This window comes from Furipterus horrens, unplaced genomic scaffold (genome assembly GCF_987537825.1).
Source record: "Furipterus horrens unplaced genomic scaffold, mFurHor1.1.pri manual_scaffold_5, whole genome shotgun sequence".
NCBI lineage: Eukaryota > Metazoa > Chordata > Mammalia > Chiroptera > Furipteridae > Furipterus > Furipterus horrens.
This window is the reverse complement of record NW_028327175.1, coordinates 106,509,709-106,523,191: the sequence shown is the minus strand read 5'-3', so window position 1 is coordinate 106,523,191 and position 13,483 is coordinate 106,509,709.

Below are 13,483 nucleotides of genomic sequence, written 5' to 3'. Positions count from 1 at the left end.
ATAAAAATTCTAAAGAAATATATATATATGTATTAAAAAACTCATAAAGAAAGCAATCTCATTCTAAACCTTCTGATTGATTCCATTTAGCTCTTTACTGGTATGTACATAAGGGACATTCAGAGCATCTTTGTGCAATTTTTAAACTTTGATATTTAAACATTAGTAACTTAGGTATTATTTACATATTTAATAATGAGTAGTCATTTTTCTACCTCAAGAGCTGATATAGATGTCTGTTCTGCTAGCCATATCACATAGTTTAATGTTTCGTCAATATAAGCCATGTTTTTTTTTCACACTGTTTGAACTCAGAGGAGACAGTGGACCATGTAACACAAAAATGGTCTTCAACTTTAACTAAAGTACTTTTAACTATCCTCTCTAAACTGAACCATACTGATGCCTTGATTTCTCGCTATGTTGACATATGTTAATACAGTTTGTGGATTTTGAACTCTATACAAGAGTACTGCAAGAATGAATTGAGCGTTATCAAAGAGCCCTGTTGGCTGCTGTAGAACTCTATAGTGATCTGGAGAGTAGAGAAGAGGACAAGAAACAAAAATTATTTTAAGATAGAATGAAGATTTAAGATATCTACTGATTTTATCCCAGGGTTAAAAATATACCCTTGAGAATAGAAAACAAAAATGTCAGATATACATACGTTAACTTTCACTTTTGTATGTGTTTCTTTATCTAAGATTTCAATCATAGTTAAAAGTACATTAAAATAGGCTTAACACCTACCCTGACGGTTGGAGTGTCGTCCCAAACACCAATAGGTTGCAAGTTCGACCCCCAGTTGGGGCACGTACAGGGCAACCAATCTATATTTCTCTCCCACATCTCTCTCTCTCTCTCTCTCTCTCTCTCTCTCTCTCTCTCTCTCTCTCTCTCTTTCTCTTTCTCAGGTGAGGATTTAAAAAAATAGGCATACCATCTCAAATAGTCACAGTTATTTCCATTTTTATTCATATTATTCTAGCACTTCTTCCTGAGGTATGTAGTTTCTATTATTTCTTAAAGCTACCATTTTAAATGACCCTATTTATTAGTACAACAGAGATAACAGTGTTAATTGTACTTAGAAATCCAGAAATTTTGTTATTTGCCATTGTACTTAGTGGACATTTGAAGACAGGTGTACCATCTCATGTGTATTTGAATTATGAGTGATATTTTCTAATGAACTCTAACGTGGTCGTTGTAGATGAAAGGCTCTCACTGCCACTTCCTCTTCCAACTAAATATAAATACATTTTAATGTGTCTCCAGTTGTGGAAAGCCTTTAATACACCCACCATGTATTTACTTCTATTGAATATTTTTACAAATTTTTACAATCTTTGGCAAAGGAACTAGAAATGCACAGTTGAAAAATTACTATATCACTTTATTTTCAAGCTTAATTTTGTTAGCTCTGCCTTTTTCTTTTAAAATCATAAATATTCAGTATACATATGAATTTATGCTTAGCTTTTTCAAACTTTTTTTAAAACTTGAGATCAGCATTAGTCTACTTTATAAGTTTTTTACATAAAAACGAGCATATGAAATATTGTGAGAAATTGTTTGTTTAAATCACTGTGCCTCTTTGTATTTCTTTAAATTATACAAGAAGAAATCATTTTTAATAGTGGCCATAAGTAATGTCTTTTTGGCAGTAACTTGCTATCTCTTCAGTCTGAGGCTTAGTAGAATATATGTCTATGTATCTTTTCGTACATTCAGAATGCAATTTCCCAGTTCCTGAGGGACTAAAAATAATTGTCCCATTCATCAATTCATCGGGAACACTGAGGGTTAAGTCTAGGTTTGGTTGTGTTGACAGAATAAAGTTAATAAATGGCCTTGAGCGGGAAAACCTACACTGAAGCACATCTGAAGTGGGTGGAGCAAAGAGGCAGACATTGGTGTTTGCTTTTGTTTTTCAAGCATAATTTGATTTTCCTTTGGCTTGGAAAACTTTTTAGGGAAATTCCCTTCTCTTTGGTGTTCAGTGTAACCTAGAAATCTCCTCTTAAAAACCAACATTGTAGGAAAATTCTTTTCTCAGGCTCATGTATATGAAAGTTTATCCAGACTTCCACACGACCTGTTTTTTCTTCACTGTTTTGCTTTGTATTTTGGTTTATAGCTCTTTCCTGTTTGATTCTCTGCTTCAGTACTTACTGTCTTTATCCACAGGTTTTTGGTGGCCTACAGCACTGTTGTTTTTTGATTTAAAGGTATGTAAGCCAAAATTTGGATGGGATGGAGACATAACTGATTTATATCAATTTGTAACAGAGATTGTGTTTTTAATAAAATGTGTATTTATTCAGTATTTTCCCCAGCATTCTGTGGGCAAAGTAAAAATAACAATGTATACTTGAAAGGGCATAAATTCCCAATGCTTTATATTTACCATTGTGCTAGTAAATATAATTTTTAAAACAATATTTAATTTGGCTTCATTTTGTTCTGCAGAATAAATGATTAAAGCTGAACTCTTTGGACAATAGTTGTCGTGTTTGATGTGATTCGTAAATCCACTATTTAAGACTTTAGTATATTTTTCTTTTGGTGGTTTTTTATTTTGTAGCAGTTCTTTTTAAGGAAGGAAAAACAGTTCTTCTGAAAATCCTCATTTGTTGGCATGTAATGAATATGTGGTGCGCACAATGCCTGGGACAGCTTAACAGAGATTAATTTCTTGCCATCCCTGACTTGTACATTTTTGTTCTTTTAACATCAAAGTTGAAAGAAGTGAATTATCATTTTGACACATCTAGATTCTATTGTAATCCCTTAACAAGTTTAATTATTAGTTAGCTAATTGGCTCATTTCTATGATTTAATTATTTTTGCTTCTGCTTTAAAATGTAGAACCAAATCCCTTTTTAACAAAGCATAAGACAGGTTATTTCTCAAAATGTTCTAACGTCATAATAAACTCTGCTAGGATAATTAACCCTTTCTTAGTAGTAATACTATAACTCATATTCACTGAGAACTTGAGCGTTCTGATTTAATCATCAATTTGAAATCTTCTATTTAAAATCTTCTTTTACTCTTGTGAAACTGAGGCACAGAGACTTTAAGTAATTTGCCTAATGATGGCATCACCATTGGAACCCAAGAGTCCCTCACTCCAGAGCAACAAGGGTGGTGAGTGGTGGGAGGAGAGAATGGGAGACTAGTCAGTGTCCACTTTTATATATCTAATTACAGATGTGTCACAGAAAAAGCAAATTGGTTTGTTTCCATGAGTCTCTTCATTAATAGTGTCAAGAGCAACTATGCAAAACTTGGAAAGAGGTCAAAGAGTGCACCGAGTACCCTTCCGGTGAAGAGCTGAATGATGTCTCGTAGTCTATGCTTCCTGGGGATTATCTGATTTTCTAAAGTTGTAAACCTTTTGCTGACTGATTAGGAAGGCTATTTTGCAACTTTATAAACATAGACAGGTTTACTTGCAGAAAACCCAGATAGCAAAACAGGTACCCTCCACTTTTCGGAAGTTTGCATTACACTACTTCCCTTCTGTGGAAGTTCTTCATACCACTGTTTTCATTAACCGAAAGAAATCCAAAGAGGATTTTCTCTTTTCTGTAAAAAAGCAAAAAGCAAAAACAGCGTTTGGCGTCTGTTTTGCAGCAAGCTATTGCAGAGGCGGTGACCCCCCAGAGCAGAGAGAGTGGCCCCACCAAGCTCCCTCCCTGAGGAACCACTCTCAGCATCGAGCCGCCACAGTTTTAAACAGTGTCTGTGAGCACCTGAGCTTTATCTGGACCTACTTCGTGCATCTTTTAGCAAGATGAGCCCTTAAGGGGTCAGAAAAGCCTGAGAGAGCTTGTGAGTGTGTTACACTTACTGTAAAACCGGACATAATGAAGTGTTCCGATTATGTTGAACAAACAGACATTGTATATCTGTTGAATTTGGGTCTGGGAAACCTCCAATTTTTTTTCATATAAACAATGATATTTGCCTCTTTGCTTTATGCCATTTCAGCTTACGAAAGTTTTCATGGAAACGCTGCACCTTCCGATGGCACCGGGAAACCTGTACAAGTGACTCTTGTCCAGTAGCATCACAAAAGTTATTGCCTAGCGGGACATTGATCAGTTTTGTATTTTTATTTCTGCATTTCTTGATTGACCAATTACAAATCTCTGGGTCCCTGAATTTTCTTTAGAATCAGTCTTAACATCTTACAAGTTTCCTCATTAATTGAGTCAAATAAAATCTTAGACTTTTTTAATATTTGTGTGAGAGTCATGTTTATAACTTTTTGAAAATTATACTTAGCAAATGGTATTGGCTGCATGAGCTGCCACATAATAATAAAAATCGTATTTCCGGCCTCATTCATCCTCATGTTAAACCTTGTAAACTAGAAGATAGATTATATACATCTGCATATATGTACATATATTTTTAAGATCTGTACTTTGAAGCTAAATAGTAAAGACTATAAAGATCTCAATATTAAAAGCTATAAATTGATCAACTATTTAAGAATGCTGTACATCAGAATAACACACTCCCTCAGGCCCCGGGAGACAGGTAAACAAAATCAACTTGTGATTTCAACCAAGGGAGTTTTCAGGGATTCATGAAAACAGTAAATAAACCAACGAAATGGAGACTTAGCATATCTGAGATTGTTACAGAGTGGGGTTCCCCAAATTCCCCAAAGACTGTGGTTGGGGGATGGGGGAAGGCGCACAGCTTCCAAGATGCCTTTCCATATCTATGGCTGGTAGCTAGTGTCTTAGTTATGCAAATGGCTTTGGTTCTTCCAAGGCCCCAAGGAGATGGGAGGGGTTTTGAACATGGAATAGTGAGGAAAGAGCATATAGGTCCTGCTCAAGTTTCTGTGAATGGTCAGAATCAGTTACCCTGCCCACTGGGTCATAGGCCAGGGCCAGAGATTTAAAAATAAGGCGGCAGCCATTTGCAGAGAGAGCACCATACAGTCTTAGAAGGAAAGAAGCACATGCAGCTTTGAAAGGAAAGGCAGGAGAGAACCATACATGATCCAGTGCAACACGGCACATGTTTTGCTGGACTGTTATATGGGAGGCTGATGACATTGTACCCCGGATCCTGAAGGAGACAGCTGACACATAAGGGATGGGGAACTATGGGGCTTGGTTTTGGCTTCTAGCCTTTTGGGGAGCAAGGGAAGTGCTGGGTCCCATGAGAGAACAGCGTTCTGAGCTGACATGCTCACTGCCCTCCCCAGGCTGGAATACTGTAAATAAAGACCTGTTTTCCTCAACACTAGTTGTTGGGTTTTACACCAAGGCGCCACATGAAAGAACCCCCTTTCATTCGATAACAAGCTGATGATATTTTGGGACACCTTTCTGTAATTATGAGCTCCAGAATTTGGTATTAGCAAGAGAATGCCCCCTCACTGACAAAGACATTTGCTTCCTAGTGCAGTTTCTGGGAAGGGTGACACTCAACAGAAGCTTCTGGGAAAAGATGGTTTAGTAGACTAAGGGGACCATGATTGGGCAGGTTTGTTTTTGGCAGAAGGCAGTTGTTGTACAGGGCAGAGAGCTCTCTAGGTTTGAGGCCGCAATGGTCCCTGCATCCAGGGGCATTCAGTCTTTCAGTGAATAGAGAAGTCACGCAAAGAAAATGAGCAAGCTGGACAATAAAAATGCCCCAAGAGAGGTGTAAGTTTCTGGAGGTCAGAGGAAGATGTCACAGCCAGTTGTAGGAATCAGGAATAGCTTCAGAGAGAAGGTAGAATTCAAGGCGAGTCTTAAAGAACAGCTAGTATTTCATCAGAGATGCAGGCCCATGTTCAGTCCAAGCCCCAAGTATTAGCAAAGAAACAGGTGGAAAATAGAATGGTGGTGTTTAAAGAAAGAGTCGTGAAGATTAGAATTGGAGCAGTACATGGACCGCACTGTAGGAATCTCTTAAGTACTAAGCTTGAGGAATTTGCTCTTATTTCAGTAGAAAAATGAGTATTTGAGTAAGGCAAAGATGCGATCAAGAAGTCTGCTTTAAAACTTTTATCTGGCAGTAGTGAGTTTGAAATGGAAAGGAACTAATACCAATTGAGCACTTGGTGTGTGCCAGATGTTGTATGTGTGTCCCTCCACTAAATCCTATTATCCCTGCTTCACAGATGAAGAGACTAAGATTCCGAGAGATGAAAAAATTAAAGCTACAGTTGAAATAAATAGCAGAGGTGTGACTCAAACTCCAAGCCTACTTTCATTCTACCACACCTTGCTACCCAGAAGCAAGGACTGGAGGTGAAAAGACTATTTCATAAGCTGTTGTAACAATCTAAGTCATAAGTGATGACAGCCAGAACTAAGATTATAGCTTTGAAAATGAAAGGAAAGACATAAAGAAGAATCAAAGGTCAGTCTTTGGAATGTGGCAAAAAGGAAAAACACACACACACACACACATATATATATATGTGTGTGTGTGTGTGTGTGTGTGTGTGTCTGTGTGTGTGTGTGGAGAGAGAGAGAGAGAGAGAGAGAGAGAGAGAGAGTCTGAACAACACCAAGCTTTTAAGCCTAGGCTGAGGAAATGATGCTGTTCATAGAAACAGAGTCACAGAGTCTGGAGGGGGACCTGATTGTGTTGGGAAGAAGATTAAGTTCAGTTTTATCAAGCTGATTTTGAGATCACCAATAGGCAAACTGTCTCAACTTAAGATGTAGTAGACATCTTAATAGAAGTGAGACTGAAGACATCAGATAACTGGTTAAAGCAAAGAAATACGAAGCAGACAGAACTTTAGAAAGTGCCTATGTAACAGGGTGGGGGGACACCATCCCCAAATTCTCCACAGCCCCTGGCTTTGGGAACCGGGGAAGGGGACAATATAGCTTTTAAGGTACTATCCATGGCAGGCTGGTAGCTAGGGCTGGTAAAAGGGTGGATGATACAGTTTGAGATACTTTGCACATCAATGACAAGGATATAGCAGAACCTTTCCTGAAGGAGAGAGCCAGAAGGAAAGGAGCCAGCCATAGGAAGGGGGCCATGCTGTTTGAAAGAATGAGGAAGGGCCCCACCATCAGCCATGAAGTCTGATGTGAAAGAAGGGCCATGCAGTTTGAAAGACTGCAGAGGAACCTCACCATCTAGCCATGAGGTCAAGTGTGTAAGGAGGTGCCACATGGTTCTGGATTAAGAGCATAGAAAACACTGTGACATGGGCAGGACCTCCACAACCAGACATGGATGGATGGGAGCTACCGAGAACACAGACGGAGAGGACTCTCTCTTAGGACTTCTGCTGTTCCTGGATTTCACCATGATCCAGTGTAACATGGCACATGCTTTTCTGGACTCCTACATGGAGGCTGGTGACAACATACCCCAGATCCTGAAGGAGAGAGCTGGAAAATAAGGATATGGGGAACTACTGTGCCTGGTTTTGGCTTCTAGCCTTTTGGGGAGCAAGGGAAGTGCTGGGTCTCGTGGGAAATCAAGGCTCTAAGCTGAAGTGCTCCCAGGCCCCCCAAGGTTGGAATATTGTAAATAAAGGCCTTTTTTTCTCAACACTAATTGTTGGGTCATATACCAAGGTGCCACATGACTGAGTCCCCCTTTGCTTGGTCACACCTAAATTTAGAAGATGAGATGATAGAGGAGACAGACTATTAGAAGAAGATTCTGAATCATGCAACAACCAAGATCAAAAACAGGAGAGAATTTCAAGGGAGTGACTCACAGGACTGGGAGCTGAACGGTATGAACACTGGTGCTCAGGATACAGCAATGCATAGAGCTCTGCTCATCCTGGATGGTGGTCCAGGGCGCCCACGGGCACATGCCCAGCTGAGGGGCTGAGGAAGCCCAGGGGCAGTGCAGATGCAGAAAAAGACAATCTTCGAGCAGCATGTCAAAGGTGATTTTGTTTACTGGTGATCAGGAGGAAAAAATAGAGTCCGGTGAGAGAAGGAAAATGCTAGGCAGAGAACAGATAATTAATGGAACCAAAACCCAGTGTTGGGGGTGGAGGAAAAAAAGAATTGGTGTAGCTTTTCTTCCTTTCCCATCAAGAGAATACCTGTTTTTATATACTGATTTGTCTCCTCTGAAAAACCAGCATTCCTAGTACCATGTACCTTTAACATGGAATGGAACTGGTAAGTCACAAGTAACACTGAGACCTTTCCTGAAGCTTTCTATTTTGACAACAGAATGCTGCTGTTTGGCAGTGAGGTCTGCTTGTGTTTAAGCTGGCAGAGGGCATGGCCTAGAGCCCCTCTGTCTGTCACCTGGCTGTATAGTTTTATTCTTATTTAAAGCATCCCTTTCAGCGATTTATGAAACCAAAGTAAGTGCTGGCTAATGTCTTCTGGAAACTGAAAGTTAACATTCAGCAGCTCTCACTAGCCAATCCTAAGACTTGGTAAGGATTTTTATTTTGGTCTAGTGAGTTTACTGTAACTGGGGTGCTGAGTTGCTATGGTGATTTGTTCTCAAAACAGCCCTTTGCCACAGTACATTGAAACAGCAGATGAATCTTCTTTATGTTGACTTGATTATGACATTAATGCTGATTGAAACATCCCCCACGCTCCCGTCAGGACTTGTGTGTAGGACTTTCAAATCGGTGCCAAGAAGACATTGGCTACAAGAATCACAACTTTGGCTTTTTAAACCTGGGCCTTCACAATCCGTGCTGTTGCCTCACAGCCCAGAGCTCTACCACGGGAGCGCGTTGCATCTGTGGAAGGTTCATCATCGACGCAGTTATGTGCTTAATTGCTCCAGTGTGGGCATAGCCTGAAAGTTGTGACTCATGCTTCATTCTGTCACTAACAATTGGGGTGAGGGGGGCCAGGATGCACGAAACGTCAGCTGTTTCTTCCCATTCCTCCTGCAAATCTGTAACTCGCTAAGATGGGTCCCTGAGGTGTGGGGAAAAAAAGAGCAGATCTCAACGCCAAGACGTGGCGCTGCTCGTCTCCACCGGTAGGCGTCCCCATTGAGTCACAGGTCCTACCTAATGTAGCTACGCGGGAGTCGCCGGACACTTGGAGGATGATTGTACTTTGAATGGGGGTGTATCTGCCTCTGATTCTTGCCTAACCATGACATGGGAGAGAGAAAAAAAGTAGCTGCCTGATTTCCAACATGACTCATTATAAACAAAGGGAGGACAGATGACTGCCTCTTATCAGAGCCCGAGTATGCGCCCCAGGCCTGAGGGTGAGTCAGACTGCAAGTCCCAAGGCTTTTGTTGGTTGGAGAAATTTTTTTCTTCTTGCGGAAGAGGTGGATTTGGGGGGTGGGGGTGGGGTGCCGCCGCCTTCTTAAATACTATCAGTGACCCCGTGGTAAGCCCGGGGCTTCTAGGTGAGGTCAAATTCCCCTACAATCTAAAGAGCTTCCAAGTTGAAGAAAAAAAACCTGGCCATACTCACAAGAGAACTTGTTTGGCTTTGTAAAAATATTAGGAATTCTGCGGTGACGGTTTCACAACATATCCAGATGCCAATAATCATCAAAGTGTACACTTCAAGTGTGTGCAGTTTATTGTATGTAAACTATACCTCAAAGGCTCTTAATAAGAAAATAAATACAATTAACAGTTAAGTTAGGGGGACCCAGCCAACCCATTTTCATTGTGATTCATCATGAAGCTCTGCACACCCCCTCACTTCCTCACCTGTTGCTTTGTCTTTTGGTGCAAACGCAGACAAAGGGGACATGCCTGAAGGACTCATGTTGTCCTCTTATCTAATACTGATATGCTGATCCCAAACTCTGAGAGTGTGTGTTGGTAGGTGAGCTGTTTATTTCTACTGAATGGAGGCAGTAGGGGTAGGCATAGGTTAGCAACCAATTTGGAGTCGGGGGAGATGTTGGGTAGCAAAAGACAAAAGAAGCGCCTTTACTGCGTCTGCCCCACCCTCTCCCAGGCAGCCGGGAGACTGGAGAAGTCTGTTTATGCCTCAGGTGCCTTCATACTTCAGCAACTACAAGTCAGGTCAAGCCAACAGCATGACGGTACTCAGAGCTTGGCTGGTGGATTGTGCGGGCAGAGCCGCGCGCGCGCGCGTGAAATGACTTAACACCTGGAAACTAGCAAACCAGCAAACAAGTTAATTTAGGGAGAAATGAACACACGTGTACTGAGATGGCAAAAAAGACTGAAGTCGATTGTCAGGTGGGGTTAATAGAAGAAAGAGCAGCAATCAGGGGAGGGGTAGCCCAATGTTTTTGTTTGTTCGTTTTAATGCAAATGACCTCAGTTGGGAAACTATGAACATGTATTTATGGATGGACTTGGTTATAATTTCCTGCAAAGTATGCAAGAGTTTTCTCTTTTCAGATAATATGCCCTTAGTGGTCGGGAAATGTGACTCTTTTGCTGTATTCTCTCACCAGTACCTTCTTCTGACAGCTAACCTATGGGAAAGGTCTGAATTATTTCTTTCTTTTTTCCACATGTCTGTTCCTGGTACTGTCCTTTGGTTAGCAGATTCAATATACACATCAAAATGATTCAGAGAATTTGACTGTCATCTTAATGAGATGGTCGTTCATGTAGGAGGGTTTTGTCTTAATCTTGTAATGTCTTGGTTGTTGTTTCTAAACTGGGGTGGGGAGTGGTATGTGTGTTATTTTCTGACACCCTGGATTCTGTCTATACTTTGAAGGTATGTCCTTGTCACAGAGGCTGGCCTCACACATAATGGCCTCGTCCTTAATTTCCAGAGAGAGTACCAAACTTCAACTATTCTTTTGACAAAGCCCCATAAAAACATACCTTTTAGGTCACTTTTTCTGTATAAAATATGATCTGTAGAAAGAATGCTTCACTCAACAAGTGTTTTCTCTTGCAGTCCAGGGTCTTCACAATTATTATTTGGAAAACAATGCCAGTTTACTCAACAAACATTCATGAAGTGCCTACTGTGTGTCAGAACAGTAGAACACAGCCCAGAAGTTGGGAGGTACAGGTTGCTGTTTTTTCCAGATCCAAAGAGTCTGAAAAGCAGAGCCAGCATTTGTATTTGTATTACAGTAAAGATAACTTATATTTTAAAAACATACACTCATTGCCTGGAAATGACCAAACCCTCAAAGCATTGTGATATGCATTACAGAGTTCTGGGTGCTATGAGCATAGGTTACAGAAGTTGTAAAAGTATCCTTCATGGCAAACTGCCAAGCAAGGCCTTATTTCACATTTAATGCCTTGTAGGAATAAGATAGCGTGAGACGGGTCTTTCGAGCAGATGAGCGAACTTGGTTACCTTGAAAAGCCGCAGAACCCATGTCCTCAGCTGTTGAAGATCTTTGGGCTCTTCACCGGTTTCACTGAGTGGTGTTGAGAGTACTTTTGAAATGGAAGAAAATGTTTGTAAAAGGAACGACATTCTCCAGGTAGGTCTGTTTAACTCCTCCTTAGAGCAGTTGAGGAGATACCTTCGTATGTGGCTTTTAGTTGGTGTTCCAACCCTCGGGACTACCTACCCCTTCAAAATGAATCTTCAATCTGCCATCCAGATTCAAGATTCCCAAGTTTTCTCTGATTAACAGTCTTGTTTCCTGTATCATATTCTAACTTTTGTTTAACATAAGTTGTTTTTTGTTTTTTTAAAATTTTATTGGACCACTGGTGCACATAATTAGAGTAATCATAATCCTTAGTTCATGAAACATGCTCACCATTGATCCGTACATGACTTGCTTTTACTTATTTAGCTTGTTATCTTTAATTGTTCAGAAAGTACTCATGAAGCTACTACCCCTCCCTCCTAAAACTAGAAACTTGCAAATAAGATTATAATTTATATAAAACCATATAGATTCCACGCCACACTATTTCCCTGCTTCTCCCAAGCCAAAGTGACCCTCATCCTGATCTGTGTTCAATATTTCCTTGTTTTCTTTTTTGTCTAGTCTCTTTGTTTCTTTTATGTATGATATGTATTCCCAAAAGTATGTGTGTATGCATCTTGTTCTTAACTTTATAAAAAAGATGTTATGAATGTTTATTTATAGGACTAACAATGTTAAGATTCATTCTGTTTTTGCATGTTACTATCACTTATTTATTTGTTTGGGCTCCTCTATAATATTTTAATCTATGAACATAACACAGTTTATTTAGCAACCTCTCGTTACTGATCATCTGGGTTGTCCACAGGTTCTTGATAATTTAAACAGTATTTTTATGAACATCCTTGAACCTAGTCTTATACATGTGCAAATATTTCTCTTGGGTACATACCTACAAGTGAAATTGTTGTGTTAGATAGTATATGTGTATGTTCAATGTTAGGGGACTATGCCAGACTGTTTTCTGAAATGGCTGCACCAATTTTCTCTTGCATCAGTGATGCGTATGAGAACTGATGGATTCACACCCTCATCAACAGTTGCTAATGTCAGACTTTTTCATTTTTGTTGATTGATTGTGTATAAACTATTACCTCCATATGGTCCTGATTGGCATTTTGACCTTTGATGCCAAGCATCTTGTTTATGTGACTGACCAAACAAGTCTCTTCTTTTCTTCTGAGAAGTGTCTGTTCAGGTTTTTGGTCCATTTTTCTACAATTGTTTGTGCTCTTCTTACTAAAGGGATGCTTAATATATTCTAAACACTAATCCTTTGTTTGTTGTACTTTTCACTTTCTTTAAGGTATCTCTCTCTTTTTTTAAATCCTTATCTGAGAATATGTTTATTAATTTGAGAAAATCAGAAAGAGAGAAAGAGAGAGAGAGAGAGAGAGAGAGAGAGAGAGAGAGAGAGACATCTGTGTAAGAGAGAAACATCAACTGATCAAATCAGTTGGCTCTCATATGTGCCCTGACTGGGAATTGAACCTACAACCTTTTGGTTTATGGAATGATGCTCCACCAACTGAGCCACCTGGCTAGGGCTAAGATATTTCTTTATGAATAAAAGTTCTTAATATAGTAAAATCTTTTCTTTTTATAGTTAATGCTTTTTATTTAAGAAATTATTTAATAAAGCTTTTTCTACCATAATATCTAACAGGTATTTATCTGTATTTTAACTAAAAATGAAAAGGCTAAGAAACTGAAAGTACAGGTGGGAAAGAGGAAGCAACAGAATCCTAGGCACTAGCGCCCAGCAACCTGGATGTGCGGGGGTTGAGATATGGTGAGTGGCAGGGCCAGACCCTGGTGTGATTCATATAGCCAGGGTAAGCTTTTGCAATATTAATTTGTTATATATAGTTGACCCTTGAACAATGTGGGGATTAGGAATGCTGACCCCCCCCCCACCAATTCAGTCTAAACTCCACCTGTAAGTTTTGACTCCCCCAAAACTTAACAACTAGTAGCCTACTGTTGACCAGAAAGCTTACCGATAACATAAAGTCAGTTAACACATACTTTGTACATTATATGTATTACACACTGTATTCTTATTATAAAATAAGCCAGAAAAAGGAAAATGTTATTATGAAAATCATAAGGAAGAGAAAATATAATATTTGCAGTATTT